Raw genomic sequence first — 14,673 nt, 5'->3', positions numbered from 1 at the left:
ATGATGTGTTTGGAGACAATCCCGTCAGTTGAACACCTTAGACACACTGCCAGTAAGTGCAGCAAGGTGGAGGTTCCCTGCTGTTTTGGGGTGGCATTATGTGGGGCCGAGGTACGCCGCTGGTGATCATGGAAGGTGCCGTAATGGCTGTACGATACATGAATGCCATCCTCCGACCCATAGCGCTACCATATCGGCAGCATATTGGCAAGGCATTATATTCATGGATGACAATTCGCGCCCCCATCGTGCACATCTTGTGAATGACTTCCTTCAGGATAATGACACTGCTTGACTAGAGTGGCTAGCATGTTCTCCAGACATGAATCCTATCGAATATGCCAGGGATGGATTGAAAAGGGCTGTTTATGGACAATGTGACCCACCAACCACTCTGAGGGATCTATGCCAAATCACCATTGAGGAGTGGGACAATCTGGACTAAAAGTGCCTTGATGAACTTGTGGATAGTATGCCATGATGAATACAGGCACGCATCAATGCAAGAGGACGTGCTACTGGGTATTAGTGGCACTGGTGTGTACAGCAATCTGGACCACCACCACCACCACTGAAGGTCTTGCAGTATGGTGGTACAAAATGCAATGTGTGGTTTTCCTGAGCAATAAAAAGGGCAGAAATGATGTTTATGATGAACTCTATTCCAATTTTCTGTACAGGTTTTGGAACTCTCGGAACAGAGGTGATGCAAAACTTTTTTTGATGTGTGTACAATCAGAGACTGCAAGACTATGATCTGAGCTCACATTTCCTATGGAGCCAGTCATATTGTAAATAAGAAATTTGAAACGTTTGCAATCGCAACACAAAGAAATGTTGGACGAAAAACAATGATTCACTGAAAGACAGATATACAAGAATGAAAAGCAGCAGTGTACAAATAAATTTGGAAAAGGATAAGAAGATGGAGATATACTTCACACACTCGGCTGTGCTAGAAACTGGCCACAGACCACTAACAAACTTGCAGTTCTAAGGATTAACATTAACTCAATCAAAAACATAAGATTTTACTTGTTACACATAGTGCTATATTTAATATGAAACACTAATGTCCGAACCTCAGTGAGCTCATGCACAGATGGAGCAACTCTTACTTGTATAGCAAAGCATTTATGACTGTATAGGGCATATTCATTTACAATATAACAAGTATAACATATATCCTAGCATAAAAACAGAACAGTTGATAATCCAAGATTCTTTTTGAACATTAAATGGAGTTGATGTTTTATTACATTATGACAATTTATGCTATCAGGTGAATGTAACAAAACATGTGGACTCTTAATTACTGATCCTGCTAACACTTTGAATGCAGCAAGCATTGCTGGATATAGATGTCAAACACCTTGTAATCTGTACGGAGAATTTTCAATCCTTGTCCCAAAGCCAATCAATTGAGCAGTCATATCATATCCCCATACATCGAAACCAAATTCTGCTGACTGAAGAATATTATACTGTAATACAATCTCTGTGTGTTTACCACTTATCTCTCCCACATGCCCTCCTCCTTACCCACCCTGGTCCAATTTCTCTGTTGTCTGAATATATTTATCATTTCACAGCAAAATACTCACCAGCCACAAACTATCCACAAAAATTAAGTTCTAATATCGTTCAACATTTGACACTAGTCAGTAAACATTACAACAAATTGCCCTTGATATTAAGTTACTTGTCCTCCTCTGTAATGAACAAACATTCTGTAATACCTTTAGCATTTAAGGTATGTTTCATTTAGATACACTCCTGGAAATGGAAAAAAGAACACATTGACACCGGTGTGTCAGACCCACCATACTTGCTCCGGACACTGCGAGAGGGCTGTACAAGCAATGATCACACGCACGGCACAGCGGACACACCAGGAACCGCGGTGTTGGCCGTCGAATGGCGCTAGCTGCGCAGCATTTGTGCACCGCCGCTGTCAGTGTCAGCCAGTTTGCCGTGGCATACGGAGCTCCATCGCAGTCTTTAACACTGGTAGCATGCCGCGACAGCGTGGACGTGAACCGTATGTGCAGTTGACGGACTTTGAGCGCGGGCGTATAGTGGGCATGCGGGAGGCCGGGTGGACGTACCGCCGAATTGCTCAACACGTGGGGCGTGAGGTCTCCACAGTACATCGATGTTGTCGCCAGTGGTCGGCGGAAGGTGCACGTGCCCGTCGACCTGGGACCGGACCACAGCGACGCACGGATGCACGCCAAGACCGTAGGATCCTACGCAGTGCCGTAGGGGACCGCACCGCCACTTCCCAGCAAATTAGGGACACTGTTGCTCCTGGGGCATCGGCGAGGACCATTCGCAACCGTCTCCATGAAGCTGGGCTACGGTCCCGCACACCGCTAGGCCGTCTTCCGCTCACGCCCCAACATCGTGCAGCCCGCCTCCAGTGGTGTCGCGACAGGCGTGAATGGAGGGACGAATGGAGAGTCGCTTCTGCCTTGGTGCCAATGATGGTCGTATGCGTGTTTGGCGCCGTGCAGGTGAGCGCCACAATCAGGACTGCATACGACCGAGGCACACAGGGCCAACACCCGGCATCATGGTGTGGGGAGCGATCTCCTACACTGGCCGTACACCACTGGTGATCGTCGAGGGGACACTGAATAGTGCACGGTACATCCAAACCGTCATCGAACCCATCGTTCTACCATTCCTAGACCGGCAAGGGAACTTGCTGTTCCAACAGGACAATGCACGTCCGCATGTATCCCGTGCCACCCAACGTGCTCTAGAAGGTGTAAGTCAACTACCCTGGCCAGCAAGATCTCCGGATCTGTCCCCCATTGAGCATGTTTGGGACTGGATGAAGCATCGTCTCACGCGGTCTGCACGTCCAGCACGAACGCTGGTCCAACTGAGGCGCCAGGTGGAAATGGCATGGCAAGCCGTTCCACAGGACTACATCCAGCATCTCTACGATCGTCTCCATGGGAGAATAGCAGCCTGCATTGCTGCGAAAGGTGGACATACACTGTACTAGTGCCGACATTGTGCATGCTCTGTTGCCTGTGTCTATGTGCCTGTGGTTCTGTCAGTGTGATCATGTGATGTATCTGACCCCAGGAATATGTCAATAAAGTTTCCCCTTCCTGGGACAATGAATTCACGGTGTTCTTATTTCAACTTCCAGGAGTGTAGTATCCTCCAGGTGACCATTAGTCAAATGTTGCCTACTGAAGGTCTAAAAATCAAAACCCACCATTAATTTCTGAAGTTGTTATGGCTTTTATTTTCCACGATCTTCTCACATTACTCAAAAATATTTGCTCTTGCCCCAGAGATTTGTGAACCAGTCTCTTTTCTTCCAATGTAATGTAACAAGAGAAAGCTCTGGTCTGAAACTATTTGAGCTTACCATTATTATTAACAGTGACACTGTTTGTAGAGTCTCAATTAACAATGCACTATTACTACAACCTCGTGTCTCCAGCAACTCTAATACAATTATTCAAATTCAATTATCCTCCAAAAATACTATTTCCTTTTTCAAGTGCCAGTAATAATTTTGTTGTTGTTGTGGTCTTCAGTCCAGAGACTGGTTTGATGCAGCCCTCCATGCTATTCTATCCTGTGCAAGCTTCTTCATCTCCCAGTACCTACTGCAACCTACATCCTTCTGAATCTGCTTAGTGTATTCATCTCTTGGTCTCCCTCTACGATTTTTACCCTCTACGCTGCCCTCCAATACTAAATTGGCGATCCCTTGAAGTCTCAGAACATGTCCTACCAACTGATCCCTTCTTCTTGTCAAGTTGTGCCACAAACCCCTCTTCTCCCCAGTTCTATTCAATACCTCCTCATTAGTTACGTGATCTACCCATCTAATATTCAGCATTCTTCTGTAGCACCACATTTCTAAAGTTTCTATTCTCTTCTTGTCTAAACTATTTATCGTCCACATTTCACTTCCATACATGGCTACACTCCATACAAATACTTTCAGAAACGACTTCCTGACATTTAAATCTATACTCGATGTTAACAAATTTTTCTTCTTCAGAAATGGTTTCCTCGTCATTGCCAGTTTACATTTTATATCCTCTCTACTTCGACCATCATCAGTTATTTTGCTCCCCAAATAGCAAAACTCCTTTACTACTTTAAGTGTCTTATTTCCTAATCTAATTCCCTCAGCATCACCTGACTTAATTCGATTACATTCCATTATCCTCGTTTTGCTTTTGTTGATGTTCATCTTATACCCAACTTTCAAGACACTGTTCATTCCGTTCAACTGCTCTTCCAAGTCCTTTGCTGTCTCTGACAGAATTACAATGTCATCGGCAAACCTCAACGTTTTTATTTCTTCTCCGTGGATTTTAATACCTACTCCAAACTTTTCTTTGGTTTCCTTTATTGCTTGCTCAATATACAGATTGAATAACATCAGGGATAGGCTACAACCCTGTCTCACTCCCTTCCCAACCACTGCTTCCCTTTCATACCCCTCAACTCTTATAACTGCCATCTGCTTTCTGTACAAATTGTAAATAGCCTTTCACTCCTTGTATTTTACCCCTGCCACCTTCAGAATTTGAAAGAGAGTATTCCAATCAACATTGTCAAAAGCTTTCTCTAAGTCTACAAAAGCTAGAAACGTAGGCTTGCCTTTCCTTAATCTTTCTTCTAAGATAAGTTGTAAGGTCAGTACTGGCTCACGTGTTCCAACATTTCTACGGAATCCGAACTGATCTTCCCCGAGGTTGGCTTCAATCAGTTTTTCCATTCGTCTGTAAAGAATTCGCGTTAGTATTTTGCAGCTGTGACTTATTAAACTGATAGTTTGGTAATTTTCACATCCGTCAACACCTGCTTTCTTTGGGATTGGAATTATTATATTCTTCTTGAAGTCTGAGGGTATTTCGCCTGTCTCATACATCTTGCTCACCAAATGGTAGAGTTTTGTCAGGACTGGCTCTCCCAAGGCTGTCAGTAGTTCTAATGGAATGTTGTCTACTCCGGGGGCCTTGTTCCGACTCAGGTCTTTCAGTGCTCTATCAAACTCTTCACGCAGTATCATATCTCCCATTTCATCTTCACCTACACCCTCTTCTATTTCCATAATATTGTCCTCAAGTACATCGCCCTTGTATAGGCCCTCTATATACTCCTTCCACCTTTCTGCTTTTCCTTCTTTGCTTAGAACTGGGTTTCCATCAAAGCTCTTGATATTCATGCAAGTGGTTCTCCTTTCTCCAAAGGTCTCTTTAATTTTCCTGTAGGCAGTATCTATCTAACCCCTAGTGAGATAATCCTCTACATCCTTACATTTGTCCTCTAGCCATCCCTGCTTAGCCATTTTGCACTTCCTGTCAATCTCATTTTTGTGACGTTTGTATTCCTTTTTGCCTGCTTCATTTACTGCATTTTTATATTTTCTACTTTCATCAATTAAATTCAATATTTCTTCTGTTACCCAAGGATTTCTACTAGCCCTCGTCTTTTTACCTACTTGATCCTCTGCTGCCTTCACTACTTCATCCCTCAAAGCTACCCATTCTTCTTCTACTGTATTTCTTTCCCCCATTCCTGTCAATTGTTCCCTTATGCTCTCCGTGAAACTCTGTACAACCTCTGGTTTTGTCAGTTTATCCAGGTCCCATCTCCTTAAATTCCCACCTTTTTGCAGTTTCTTCAGTTTTAATCTACAGTTCATAACCAATAGATTGTGGTCAGAGTCCACATCTGCCCCTGGAAATGTCTTACAATTTAAAACCTGGTTTCTAAATCTCTGTCTTACCATTATATAATCTATCTGATACCTTTTAGTATCTCCAGGATTCTTCCATGTATAAAACCTTCTTTCATGATTCTTAAACCAAGTGTAGTGTTCTATTTATAGGGGACTCAACAACGCACAAGTGGTCATTTTGTAGAATCGGGTATACTGCCTATTGTTCGCATCTTCCCAACGCAATATTTCGACACTGTAACTCAGCATCTTCATCAGGTATTTCCTGGGACTGGTCGCTTTGCTGACCAGGTCCCATACTAATGCTTGGGCAGTGCCTAGTGTTCAATCTGCTGTCTGCATCCACTGTGGCTGTTTCTTGTGGTGGTATCTGTCTCCAACCTTCCCCTCTTTCATCTGCACCAGTTGCAGCTGTCTTCCACAGTGGAAGCCATTCCACGGCATTTCATATTACTTCTGCAACTGCGAAGCACATTTCTAGCAGTATTGTGAGGCAGAAGACGTCCCTTGTGCTGTTCATGAGCACTGTGTCTCTCTGTCATGGGCATGTCATCCTCCTGGCATTCTGAAATTGGTATGCACCTGTGAGATGCGTTTACTGTATCATCACGCTGCTGTTGGAGTTGTGTATCATATCTGGGCATACTGCAGCAATCTCTTGTAGCAGTAGCTGCTGTCTGGTGTTCTCCTTTAAGTTTGTCCCTAGGTTGTGAGCTGCTGGAAGTTTCAGCAAGTTTCACCCAAGGAGGTAGTTGCCACCTTGTGCTCTGTATGGGGGTCTGGTTCTGGTTGTCTAAGATTCATTACCAGAGAAGTGAACTTCCTTCTGGTGTCTGTGTAACAGAAGCAAAGCCGGATTCCACATTGAACTGAGCTGGTACTCCACTATTCGGTTGATCGTGTTCTCTGCCAACTTGACTTCAACAGATTCACTGATGACACTATCCCAGAATCTGGGGGTTCAAGCCAGGATCCTGGCTTTGTCATAATTCATGGTGTGTTCAAGTTCCAGGCAATGTTCTGTTATTGCTGATTTAGTGGCCTGCCATAGCCTGGTAAGTATTTGGTGTTCTTTACACCTTACATCAACTGTTCTGGTAGTCTGACCAATGTAAGACATTCCGCATTCACAAGGTGTATAGTAAATGCAGGTTTCCTTAAACCCCAGATCACCCTTGACCATTCTAAGAAGCACCCAGATCTTGCTGGGCACTTAGAACACGCCTTTGATTTTGTGCTTCTTCAGGATTCTGCTGACCTTAGCAGAGACAGGCCCTACATATGACAGATAGGCTACCTTCCTGGTCTCTTCTTCTTGTCCCTCTTCAGTGGTATCAGGTCGTCTGGTGGTATGTAACACTTTGCAAATGTCCCTAGTTGAATATCCACTGTGCCTGAACACTTGTAACTCTGTTATCAAGCTGTCTTGGTTGGAGTTTGTCTTGGCTCTGTGTGCAAGTGTTCTGAGCATCCCATTCTTCTGTGTTGGGTGTTGGCAACTGTCAGCCTGTAGATTCAAGTCAGTATGTGTCAATTTCCTATACACACTGTAGCCGAATGTGCCACCTGCTTCCCTCTCCACCAGAAAACGTAGGAATGGGAGTTCACCACCATTCTCTAGTTCCATAGCAAACTTAATGTTCAGATGTCTTTAGTTCACATGGTTTAGGAATTCATCCAATCTTTTGCAGCCATGTGGCTACATGATGAACGTGTCATCAACATAGCTGAAGAAAAATGTAGGCTGGTGGGCAGCAGTTGTAAGGGCCTCACCTTTGAAAAAACAAAATCAGCAATAGCAGAACATTGCCTGGGACTTGAACACACCAAGAATTATGACAAAACCGGGATCCTGGCTCAAATTCCAGATTCTAGGGTAGTGTCATCAATGAATCTATTAAAATCATGTTGACAGAGAATGTGATGAAATAAGAAGCAGGATACCAGCTCAGTACAGCATGGAACTAGCTTTGGAACTACAGAGCAACACCAGAAAAAAGTTCCCTTCTCTGGTAATGAATCTCGGATGACTGGGGGCATAATTAACAGGATATGGCCTCATATGGAGCACCAGGCAGCAACTAGCTCCTCAGGAGACAGCCACAGTGGTCACAGACAAGATAGGGAACAACATCAACCACTTGAAACCTCAAGCACTGCACAACCTGACAGCAAGCATAATACGGAACACCAGATGGCGGCTACCACCACAAGAGATTGCTGCAGCATGTGCATACATAATACACAACTCCAACAGCATAAGGCTGCAGACAGCTGGAATGAATGTGAATGGAAGAGGGTATATGCCTGGACATCTGGACATGGATACCTCTGCAAGAAACAGTCACAGTATACGTGGACAGCATTGTGAACACCAGGCACTACCCAGGTATAAATATGGGACTCGGTCAGCAAAGTGATCAGTCTCAAGAAACACCTGATGAAGACACTGAGTTACGATGTTGAAATATCATGTTGGGAGGATGCAGGCCACTGGTGGTGCACCCGATTCTATAAGACTATACCAAATTGCAAGGCATGTCTAAGAAACTCCTTGTTGTGCATAACTTGTAATCACAGTTCCCTTTCATTTTATAAAGAAATAGAAATATTTATCATCAACATTAAATTTCTAATTATCAATATTTTTGTTTTTTGTTTTTGCTTGTTTCCATTCTTCTAAGTTTTGTACCTTTAAATTTTCTGTCTATTAATATTAATTCACTTGTTACTTTGGACTTTGGGTCATTCAACATCAAATAACACAGGTCATGTCACCCATCGTATCAGATTTTCACTTTGCACAGTTGCTTATACTTAAAACATACAAATTTGTGCAAAATCTTTTTGCTCTCAAGGCTACAACATTTTTTTATATTGAATTTTAAATGTAGTGATTTTCTGATGACTGGGCTCTGCAAGAATGTCAATGCAAAATGGTACTTATCGACATAAATGCCCATAACTCAGGTGTTTATGAAGCTTTTCATTTGGAATTTTTTTTCATAGATTAAGAGAAGTACATACTTAATAGACACGTAATTATGTAAGAAGTAAAGTTACAAAGAACAATACAAAAAAATTTATGTGTGTCACTTTCCAATTTATGGAAAAGTACAGACACATTGAAAAATGCTTACATCACATTACTCCAACCTGGTGGGAACTCACAATTAGTCTTAAATAATTCCCAGGACACTACACATTGTAATAAAATAAAATTATTAATGGGTTTCCACAAATGAACACACAAATAAATCTGATATTACAATACATTGTGTTGTGAGGAAGGAAACAAAAAATTCTAAGTAAGATCATTCATACCTGACATCCACTGCTTCAGATTTTCATGAGTCTTTTTCTGCTTGTTATTTTTTGCATTGCAATAGTCAATGCAGAATTTCTCCATGTACTTCATGTATTATTCTTTGAGGGGAAAATGGAAATTTTTAACTAACATAAATGTTGCAACTGAAGTTTGTTGTTCGGAAGGGATGTATCTTTTGGAAAAAAAAATAATTACTATTCTTGGCTTACAGGAATATAGAAAATCAACTTAAGCTGTTGTGGTGCAAATAACGATTTTTTAAAATGTAAAACACTTTCTGACAGGTGATACAGATGTACGAGGGTGAGTCAAATGAAAACCTTAAATATTTTTTTAAATATTGTGCAGAAGTGGTACAGAGCTTTATCACTTTTCAAAATAATCTCCCCCACACTCAATCCAAGTCCTCCAGCACTTACTAAGTGCATAAATTCCTTATGAAAAAAATTCTTTTGGTAGTCCGTGCAACCACTCATGCATGGTGTGGCGTTCCTCTTCATCAGAACAGAACTTCTTTCCTCCCATTGCGTCTTTGAGTGGTCCCAACATATGGAAATCACTTGGGGCAAGGTCTGGTGAGTATGGTGGATAAGGAAGACACTCAAAATGCAGGTCTGTGATTGTTGCAACTGTTGTACAGGCAGTGTGGGGCCTTGCATTATCATGTTGCAAAAGGACACCTGCTGACAGCAATCCACATCACTTTGATTTGATTGCAGGCCGCAGATGATTTTTTAGGGGATCTGTGTATGATGCACTGGTGACAGTGGTCCCTCTAGGCATGTAATGCTCCAAAATGATGCCTTTTTCGTCCCAAAAGAGAGTCAGCATAACCTTTCCGGCAGATGGTTCAGTTTGAAACTTCTTTGGTTTTGGTGATGAGGAATGGCACCATTCCTTGCTCGCTCGCTTCGTTTCCAGTTGGTGGAAGTGAATCCAGGTTTCATCCCTAGTAACGATTGTTGGAAGGAAGCCATCACCTTCTCATTAAAAGTGCCGAAGAATTTCTTCACAAGCATCAACACGTCGTTCTCTTATTTCAGGAGTCAGCTGCTGTGGCATCCATCTTGCAGACACTTTGTGAAACTGGAGCACATAATGGACAATGTGGTGTGCTGACCTAATCTGTAAACATGCTGCAATGTCATTCAGTGTCACTCAGTGGTTTTCCTTCACTATGGCTTCAACTGCTGCAATGTTCTGTGGAGTCACAACTCGTTATGCCTGACCTGGTTGAGGAGCATCTTCCACTGAAGTCACACCACTTGCGAACTTCCTACTCCAATCGTAGACTTGCTGCTGTGACAAACACACATCACTGTACTGAACCTTCATTCATCAATGAATTTCAATAGGTTTCACACCTTCACTATGCAAAAACCAAATAACAGAACACTGTACTTCCCTGGTGCAAGTCACAAGTGCGGTGGCCATTTTTACACAGATACTGCGATGGTATGTGTGCATCTGCACTATGCTGCCACCTACAGGCCACTCTGCATGCTGTTTGTAGCACGTTTACCAACTTACACAATAACGACATGAAATTTAAATTTGTTATTACAAATATAAGGTTTTCATTTGACTCGCCCTTGTATTTTTATTGAAACTCTGATAATATTTTAAAAAAGACAAAAGAAGAAGCACCCTGAGTTTTGATAGATATTGGATGTACTCTTTATATATATCACATCATCATTCAGGTCATTCAAATAAGGTTATGTGAACTGACAACCTATAGTAAGGCTGCCCCATTAAAGTACAGAGCCAAAAGTTATAAATTTAACTGAAACATTTTCATTACATGGGTTAACTTTATTTAGGGTGTCAAACTAGCATCTTTAAACAACAATTATTCTAGCCACATTAATGTTAATTTAAAATGTACATGTTCAGTAGTGAAGAGCCCTGAAACTATCAATGAAAATTCTTAAGAGCATCTCTGTTTTTAATCCACTGTGATAAATTATATTCTGTTAACTTCATATCTTTTTCATTAAAGTAATACATTCTGTTTAATGATGCTGATTTGTGTACACCAAGAGCACACAAATTTTTTTCTGAAGGCGCAAAACAACAGTCTTCCTTCTCAGGCCAAATGAATGACACTACTGGTCCAGGTGGGTCCAGAAATAGTAGTTCAACATCTCCATCTTCATCACAGACATTTCTGCTGAAGCCAAAGCACCACCTGTCATCATGTACAGCTGCTACATAAGAATTTTGTTGAGGAAGAGTGAATGTCCACTGTGGGGTATTTTCAATGAATGAAAAAATCAAGGAAGGCTTTTCAGAAAAAGTTACTCTTCTAATCTCTAAAGAATCGTAAGAAAGTGGTTTGCAATGGTGAAATTTCCTGGTACCAGGTATTGTGTGGGTTGTCGAAAACCTCTTCTCAAGATTGTTGTATAGCAAATCTACATCGACTTTTGTCTAAGAAGACGAAGAAGAAGAAGAAGAAGGAGAAAAATTACCAATATTAACTTTGCAGAAATCATAAACACCAGATGCAGATCCTCTAGTTGAAGACTAGCTCTTCTCAATACACGTTTTATAGTTCCTCACAAACCATTGCAAACAGATTTACCGTGACTAGTAGCAAACAAAGTATGCTCTACATTAATAGATTTTTTTTTTTTTTTTTTTTTGCTCACACAAATTTTTAAAGCTTTTTCTATTCTTGTACTGAGCAGTACATCCATCAGTGAAATAATGCACTTTCTTCACTTGTGGGTAATGCTCTGCCAGCCACTTCACCATTTCTTTCCAGACATCATTTACAAATCCTTCATCATGTTCCATATCATCACTTATAAAGCAGTGGTTCACTATTACCAATTTACTTTCTTCATTTGCCACATAAATACACATGGAATGGATTGTAGAGTTGCTTCTTGTCCAGTGGTAACTCTGAATTACAAAACTGTAGTTTTCAGCAAAGTCCATTAACGGAATTGCTCTTTCCAGGGTTACATTTTCTTTCAATTTTTTCAAGGATTTTGACTGACACTTGCATATAAATGAGTTTGGTTTAAGTGCCTGTAATTTTGTTACTAACCAGTCTATGTATTCACCAGCAGTTGCAGACCGCTTTATCAATTCTGCCTGATGATCTGTGTTTATCCACTGGCTGAACTCAATTTGATCATCAGCATCTATGTAAGCTAATTTCTGGTTTAATAATTTGGACAGTTTGTCATCACTGGAACAATTATCACAGTGATTAAGCACGCAATCGTAGTTTTCAGAATCACATACAAGAAATTTTATAAGTTCTTTGTGTGTTTCTTCAATGTGTTTCAGGTCCAAAAGAAGTTTTACATTGTGGTGGATAAAACAAACAAACACACACACACACACACACACACACACACACACACACACACACTGAATGAGCGCTGGCAGCATCAGCTAAAATACACCACTTCAGTCTTAGTGAAAAAAAGAAGAGTACAGTTCTCTTAAACTGCAAAGGATGAGTCTTTTTTGCATATACACAGTCTTCTGAATGCTATCTTTGTCCTTTGCTCCTGGTAACATTGAGTATATTCATCATTTTGGTAAAAATCAGTGACAATATTTACCCCTTCATCAGCAATAACTTTCCCCGTTTTTGGTTTAGGAATTGATAAAATAACCACTTGCTTCTCGAACCAGGTACTCACTAACATTGAATTCTGACATTATACTTCTTTTGACCAAGGCAGTGGAGCTAAAGTTAAAATACAAATTTTTTTAGGTACTCTTACACTAACCAATTTTTCTTTCATTAACAATATCATGGCATCAAAACCTTTGGCTTTCTTAACAATTTCATCGTCAAATTTTTCTTCTCTATTGTCAGAATCTAATGCTCGGCACACTTTTCTTTCCAAAAAATGCTTTGCTTTTTCTAGCTTCTTTTTGCCATATGAAGCCTTGCTGTAATTTGGAATGGAGTAAAGTTTTGAGGGAGAGCACTCCAAATCATGTAAGTTTTGTTTGCATCCTCAATACTTCGACTTTTTAGTACTGATTTGTGAAATGTCACCTCTGGGTCATCTACATCACTTTCGTTTTTATCACTGATTTCAGTTTTCTGTTAACTAATCTTACATGTTGTGCACAGTTTTTGGTCTGGTTTTACATAGATCCTTTTAGCACTTAATGTTTTCGACAAAGACAAGCAAACTGACTCAAAGATTTTTTAACTGTTTTTCTGTGTTTTTTGGAAGGATCACAAGTTCATTGATGATGTCCACATATGGTAGCACTTTCTTGATCTTGTGGAAAGCTTACATGGGATCACGGCAATATCAAATCTCATTGGTCTTCACTCAGCTCTTCTGTTTTTTGTTAACTTTTTACTAAGGTACGGGTAGTCAAATGACATGGTGTTTTTAGTGCATAAATTCACATTCTCCATTGTAATTAACTGAGCACTAATTCACTTAAAACATACGTTATACAATTGGAATGATGGGGCCACACCAGGAACACATATGACCTGTCTCATAGAAAGACAAAGAGCAACTGAGGCCAAATAGACTAATTGTTGCATACTAGTTATTCTCAACCATGAATATCAGCAATTGTTGCATTGTTTTCATGCATACAAGGTTTCAAACAAGCTACTGCTGTCTAAGAACACTTTTTTATCACTGTGAGCAGGTGACTGGCTGAACACATAAAACATATATATTACAGTCTTTCAAAATTACTGAATTAGTCAAATGAAAGGAAATAAATTTTCACACTTAAAGTTAACTTGCCTGCCAAGAATGAGTTATACTTTAATATGCTAATTTGGTACCAATGCATCAGAGGCAGTGAGACAATGAGTGGATGAACTTACTTAAAATGACCCTTTTCCATCACAGCAAAAAGTAGTTTGATTTCAGATGTGTCTGTCAATTAGCAGAAGACCCATTCAAATTTTTATTTTATTAAAAAGCTTACAATCTAGGGGATTATTTAAGACCAAAATCAGGTTCCAAGCAGATTGGAGAAATGTGATATAAATAAACATTTTTCCATGTCCTCGCAATTTTTCTGAAATCGAAAATTGACATACATTAATATTTTTTAAAAAAATTTTGTAACTTTATTGCTTCAAAACTTGATATCTGTTAACTATATGCCTTACTTAACTTCTGAAAAAAAAAATTCCAAGTCAAAAGCTTCATAAACACCTGAGTTGTGGGCATTTATATAGATAAGTACCATTTTGCATTGACATTCTTGCAGAGCCCAGTTGTCAGAATACAACTACATTTAAAATTTGATATAAAATAAAGTTGTAGTCTGAGACCAAAAAGATTTTGCACTAGTTCCTATGATACAAGCAAATGTGCAAAGTTTTGTGAAAATCTCAGAAACGGGGTTACAAATTCTTGAATTATTGCATGTTTTGACATGGAATGACCTCTTCTTCCTTGTTTAGCTTATTAATTTTCAGTTTCATTGCTGAACACTTAAACAGATACAGGAAGGCAAGTGTTATAAAATTCACACAAGAAATTATTTCTCCTCTTCCTAACTTCTCACTGTTGCAACATCTTACATACATATATCTCAACAACCACTTTTTCATATATTGCTAACCTCTGTCTCTGTGTGAATTGCTGCCCTTGAAGAA

At 40.3% G+C, this 14,673-nt stretch overlaps 1 protein-coding gene across 4 annotated transcripts in view; it reads right to left on the bottom strand.

Moving 5' to 3' along the window:
• Positions 1–14,673, bottom strand: part of LOC126481244 (tumor susceptibility gene 101 protein) — a 159,848-nt gene that overhangs the window by 83,292 nt on the left and 61,883 nt on the right. The window lies entirely within an intron of this gene.

This window comes from Schistocerca serialis, chromosome 1 (assembly GCF_023864345.2).
Source record: "Schistocerca serialis cubense isolate TAMUIC-IGC-003099 chromosome 1, iqSchSeri2.2, whole genome shotgun sequence".
Lineage (NCBI taxonomy): Eukaryota > Metazoa > Arthropoda > Insecta > Orthoptera > Acrididae > Schistocerca > Schistocerca serialis.
The sequence above is the reverse complement of the archived record's forward strand: the minus strand, read 5'-3'. Positions and strand labels throughout refer to the sequence as shown.